This window comes from Carlito syrichta, unplaced genomic scaffold, assembly GCF_000164805.1.
Source record: "Carlito syrichta isolate Samal-C Ts95f unplaced genomic scaffold, Tarsius_syrichta-2.0.1 Scaffold304374, whole genome shotgun sequence".
NCBI classification, from domain to species: Eukaryota; Metazoa; Chordata; class Mammalia; order Primates; family Tarsiidae; genus Carlito; species Carlito syrichta.
Window position 1 is genome coordinate 82,907 of NW_007248470.1, and position 5,777 is coordinate 88,683.

The window sequence follows — 5,777 nt, forward strand, 5'->3', positions numbered from 1 at the left end:
CCCAGCAGTCCCTAGGTCATGTTTAGGCTCTATAAATCTCCATGAGTGTTCTTCCATGCCTGAGTCCATGTCCCTCCCCCCATAATGGTGCCCGGTGAAGCCCAAGAGCCAGAAACCAAAGGAATGCCTCAGCTGTAGCCCCCTACATGCTCAGACACTTGGGGATTTGCCTGTGACCCCCTCAAAACCTCACTGTTCTGTGCACGCTTCCATTGTCTCCTGGCTGTCCCCATTCAGGATCACCTGATTCTTGGCCTCCTGGTCCAAACTTGTGGATTCTGATTCTAGATGAGATGAGTTCTGGCAATGTCTATGACTCCCCAGAATCAGACATACAACAGATGGAGTGGCTGGGGCAGTTCAAGTCCTCACTATAATGTTAGCCACACAAAGCCGATCACCCTGTTGGCCTACTCGTCCTCCTCGATTAAGCACCTTCTGATACTTAGATGAAGTTCTGATTGCTCACAGGACCTGATCCCCAAGCCAGAAAGGTCTGTGTGGTGGTGACAGAAGTGCCTCCAGACCTAACCCCCAGCAGACAGAAATTGGAGTTCCTTGACACCCAGACCACAACATATCCATGTGCTGCTGGAGAATCTTGGGTGACCATGGAGTGGGAAGTTCAAGAACAGAAAGTGTTCAGTGGATCGCAAGATTGATGAGTGCCACTGGTGGTCCCACCTTGCCTGTCTATATCGATTCCATGTCTCACCTCCTTTCACAGTACACTAATGACTAATTAACCTTAAAAATAGAAAGTACTGAGCCGGGTGTAATGGCTCATGCCTGTAATCCCAGCACCTTGGGAGGCGGAGGCAACAGGATTGCCTGAACCCAGGGGTTCAAAACCAGCCTAGACATCTTGATGAGACCTCGTCTCTATAATAAAAAATAAAAAAATTAGCTGGGGGTGGTGGCGCATTCCTGTAGTTCCAGCTTGGAAGACTGAGGCACAAGGATCACCTGAGCCCAGTAGATCAAAGCTGTAGTGGCCATGAGCATGCCACTGCACTCCAGCCTAGGAGATGGAGTGAGACTCCAACTCAAAAAAAAAAAAAAAAAAAGAATGGCTAAAATACTGATATTACCAAATGTTGGCAAGGATGTAGAAAAATTGGATCTCTTCACATTGCCAGTGGCAATGTAAAATTGTAAGCATTCTAGGAAACAGGCTGTCAGTTTCTTATGAAGTTGAAGATGCACTTACCCTACAACCCAGCAATCCCACTCCTGGGTGTTTACAGAAGAGAAAAAAAAAAACGAGCTGGGCTCGGTGGCTCAGCCTGTAATCCTGCGTCTTTGGGAGGCTGAGGTGAGTGGATTGCCTAAGCCCGCGGGTTCAAGACCTGCCTGGGCAGCGAGACCTCATCTCTACAATAAATCAAAAAATCAGCCGGGCGTGGTAGCGCATGCCTGTAATTCCAGCTACTCAGAAGGCTGAGGAGCGGCCACTGCACTCCAGTCTCGGCTACCGAGTGAGACTCCAACTCAAAAAAAAAATAAATAAAACGTTATGTTCACACAATAACCTTTACATGAATATTGATAGCTAAAAACTGGACACCAGCCAAATGTTCTTCAAGTGAATGGGTAACAAACTGTGGTATGTCCACATCCTGAAGTACTATTCAGCAATAGAAAGGGACACACTTTTTTTTTTTAGTTGGGGTCTTACTCTGTCGCCCAGGCTGGAATGTGGCATGATCACAGCTCACCAAAGCCTCAACCTCCTGGACTCAAGTGATCCTTTCACCTCAGCCTCCCAGGTAGCTGGGACTACAGGCACATACCACCAAACCCGTCTAATTTTTTTGTAGAGATGAGGTCTTCCTACATTGCCCAGGCTGGTCTTGATCTCCTGGATTCAAGCAGTCCTCCCACCTTGGTCTCCCAAAGTGTTGGCATTACAGGCATGAGCCACTGTGCCTGGCCAGGACACGCTCTTCTTAAACGACTTGCATGGACCATAAGTGCATCATGCTGAGTGAGAAAAAAAGAAAGCCAATCTCTCTACATGCATGCCTGATTCCATGTTTATAGAGCATTCTCAAAGTGAAAATGATAGCGATAGAGAACAGATCAGTGGTTGCCAGGGGCTAGGATTGGGGAAGGGTCTATCCACAGAGAAGCAGAACGGAATCGTGGTGGTGGAAAAGCTCTGTAACCCGTCGTGGTAGTGGCTACTCCAGCCTATACGTGTGATTACATCTCTGACAACTGTGGACACACACACTCACAAAGTGCATGTTAAAACTGTTGAAACCCATAGGATCTGCACCTGAGCTTGTAGGATTGTACCCATGTCCATTTCTTGGCTTAGACAGCGTACTATAGTTACGTAAGATATCGCTGGGGGGAGCTGGATAACTATACACTATTTTTGTAACTTCTTGTAAATCTTATGCCATTTCAAAAATAAGTTGTTAAAAGTTCTTAAAAATAAGTTTAACACAGGGAAGATTTTCCACCCCTGAGGAGGGAGACACATCCACTGGCTTCTCTTTTGAGAGCAAAACCCCTACTGTTTACTGCACCGCCTTCCAATCTGTGGTTCAGCCTCTGCTTTGCAGAGACAGCCCATCTCTGATGGAATCAAAGCTCAAGTATTCCAGCACTGAGTGTGAATGTGCCCCTCTGCCCCTCCCTGAGACTTTAACTTCAAAGCTAAGGTGGACTCCGAGATCTAAGAAATGGTCTCGCGGTGAAAATCGAGAACAAATCATCCTTCTCGCCCCTGCACAGTAATTTCCTTTCTGGAATGGCTCTTTGTCTGCTCTGCTCTTCATACAGATTATTCTCTTCACCTTCACCAAACAGTCCCTCCTTTAATGGAAGGAGATTAACCCTTCTTTGCCCCCTTTCAATCTCATTCAGCGGAGGGCTTTCTTTCAGCAGCGCTATCTCCGGGCCTTGTGCCACAGCTGAATGCTACAGTGTGAGATGGCTGTCTCCTCTTTGAAGCATTTATGCCTTTGTCAAACACCTTTTTTTGCCAATCTTGGCCCTGGAAAGACAGTTTGGAAATTAAATTGATCATGAGCCACCTGGGTTTGCAGAACGAAATTGCACAGGGCCATGGGCGTTTATTTAGGTCAAGGGGAACTTGCTTTCACCACCTTCAGAGCCCCATACAAATGAAATTCGAGCTTTATTTACTCCCGTGCCCTGCAAAAGGGACCCCAGCATCACCTAAGATGGAGGCTGAGCTTACGGGCTAAAACCTACGTGGCATCCTGTCCGGATGTGACAATACACTCGCACACAAGCCGCTGTGCCCCCAGAAGTGGCCTCAGCCCCTAATTTCCTGCCATGCCTTATTTATTTGGGGGACTCCTTCCAAGAGACTATGGTGAGAGGGGCAGTCATGTGCATTCCTCAGGCCTGGCTGTGAGTTGGCAACCAGGATTGTGCACTAGAAATGTGACAATTTGAACTTTCGACTTTCCATAGTCATTGAATCTTGTAGTCTTGTGCCTTTCAGTTTCAAAACCGTACTGAACAATGGAAAATGAAACCTATGACTTATTTTTAGCTGTTCATGCTAACTCATGAGATTTTTCTTCACAAACCATATAGGATAAAGGCTGCTTCTGCAGGCTAAACTCGATCTGATTAACTTAATACAGCAATCAAGACTGGTTCTCTGTGGCTTCGACCTCCTGGACTCAAGTGATCCTCCTGCCTCAGCTTTCTGAGTAGCTAGGACTACAGGTGCACACCCATACCCAGGTAGTTTTTTTTTTTTTTTGCAGAGACAAGGTCTCACCATATATTCTCAGCTCACCACAGCCTCGAACTCCTGGGTTCAAACAATCTTCCCCCCTCAGGCTCTTGAATAGCTGGGACTATAGGCACATGCCACCACATCCAGCTAATTTTCCTTTTTTTCTTTTTTACAGAGGTGGAGTCTCGCTTTGTTACCCAGGCTGGTCTCAAATGCCTGGCCTCAAGTGATCCTTCTACCTTGGCCTCCCAAAGTGCTAGGATTAGCAGTGAGCCACTGCATTCAGCCTGAGCTTTTTTTGGGGGGGGGGGAAGTGTACTATATATTGTCTTCTGGGACCAATTGAAAAACATGTTACAAAACCTCTAATAGTGGCATCTACTTATTAATTCACTGAATCTAAACTATTTATTAAGTATCTGTTTAAGTGACAGCTTAGAATTTGTATTTTAGAAATTGAGAAAGTGTGTTGAAGAAATGTGGCTTCTCTCCTGGCTGCTGGAGTAGATATGACGTTTACTCTTTTTGAAACTGATTTTCTTCTCTCTCAAAGAAAGAGTTTAGATGACATTTTATTTTAGTTATTATTATTATTATTTGAGTTGAAGTCTCAATCCGTTGCCCAGGCTGGAGTGCAGTGTCACACTCATGGCCACCCCAGTGTCGACCTGCTGGGTTCCTACGATCCTTCCACCTCAGCCTTCCAAGTAGCCGGAACTACAGGCACACGCTACCACACACCCAGCTCATTTCTGATTTATTGTAGAGATGAGGTCTCGCCAATTTGCCCAGGCTGGTCTTGAGCCCACAAGCTCAGACAATCCACTCACCTCGGCCTCCCAAAGTGCTGGGATTACAAAGTGAGCCACCAAGCCGGGCCTAAATGACATTTTCTAAAGCATCTTCCCCATTCTTTAATTCTAGGAAACACACCCAGGGCCCGAGGACATGTTGAGGTACGTTTTGGTGGCACCAGTGTTGGTGCTGTGAGGCCACTCATTTCTGTCTCTCCCTTCCCTGTTCCAGGAGGGACAGGTTTACACAAAGCACTTGTCAGACAACTGTGACTGTCCTTGGTAAACAAGTGATTAAGTACTTGAAAGACTTCCATGGGGGTTTTCAGCCCCCAGGCCCATTCCTTAACTCTTGGAAAAAGTTCTCCGAGAGACTTCTTGATAAGAAGCTGAGGATCCTACTGGTAGTGGTAGAGAAAGGACCCCCAAGATTGGTGCCGGAGTCAAAGTCGTATGCTTAATGGGCCCTTCACTATACTAGGCAATGCTCCAGGGGCCCTGGGAGATACAAAGATCTTGCAAGAGACAGGCAAGAGACAGAGTAAAGGCAGATAATTCCATACAACGAAAACCACACACGTTTTTGTCTTTAGCCCAAAGGAAGACTCAACTGAGACTTGTTAAGCTGCTCTAGCAGAATAGGTGCATTGGCATGGCCCTTCTGAGCTGCAGTCATTTATCTGAGAGAAGAGTAAGCAAATATGTTTATTCCCGGGTTGCATTTTGGAATATTTGCTGCTTGGCATGAAGAAAGATAGAAGGAGAGGATTACGCTCTCACGTGAGGTGGATGTTACAGGTCTGTACAAATTCTTTCTTTTCTACCTTCACTTACATCTCCATCCTCCCTTGTCAACCTAATTGCCAGTCTCTCCAGAAAGAAGAAACTCCACTTTCTTGCTGATGTGTATTTTGCCAATTCAGAATCTAGAAGGCCCTGTTGTTTTACTTGCTCTCCATATGGTACATGGTAAGCGGTCATGGCAGCAGATGAATGTGCGATTAGGGCTGTAGGAACGCTCTTGCTCTCCATGTTCTCATTATCAGTGCCATGTTTCAAATGTACTAAAAAACAAGGAAGGCACTCTTCTGTTGCTAAAGCTGAGGGGGTGAAAGCCAGGAGGGTGGCAACCCTTGCTGAGGATGTTCTCACAGGAGGGTCTGAGTTGGATTAGGAGGTGTTGAGATGTTGTCAACCAGTCTCCCTTGTAGCCTATGTCATTTACCACTTTTTGTTTGTTAAAAAAAAAAAAAAAA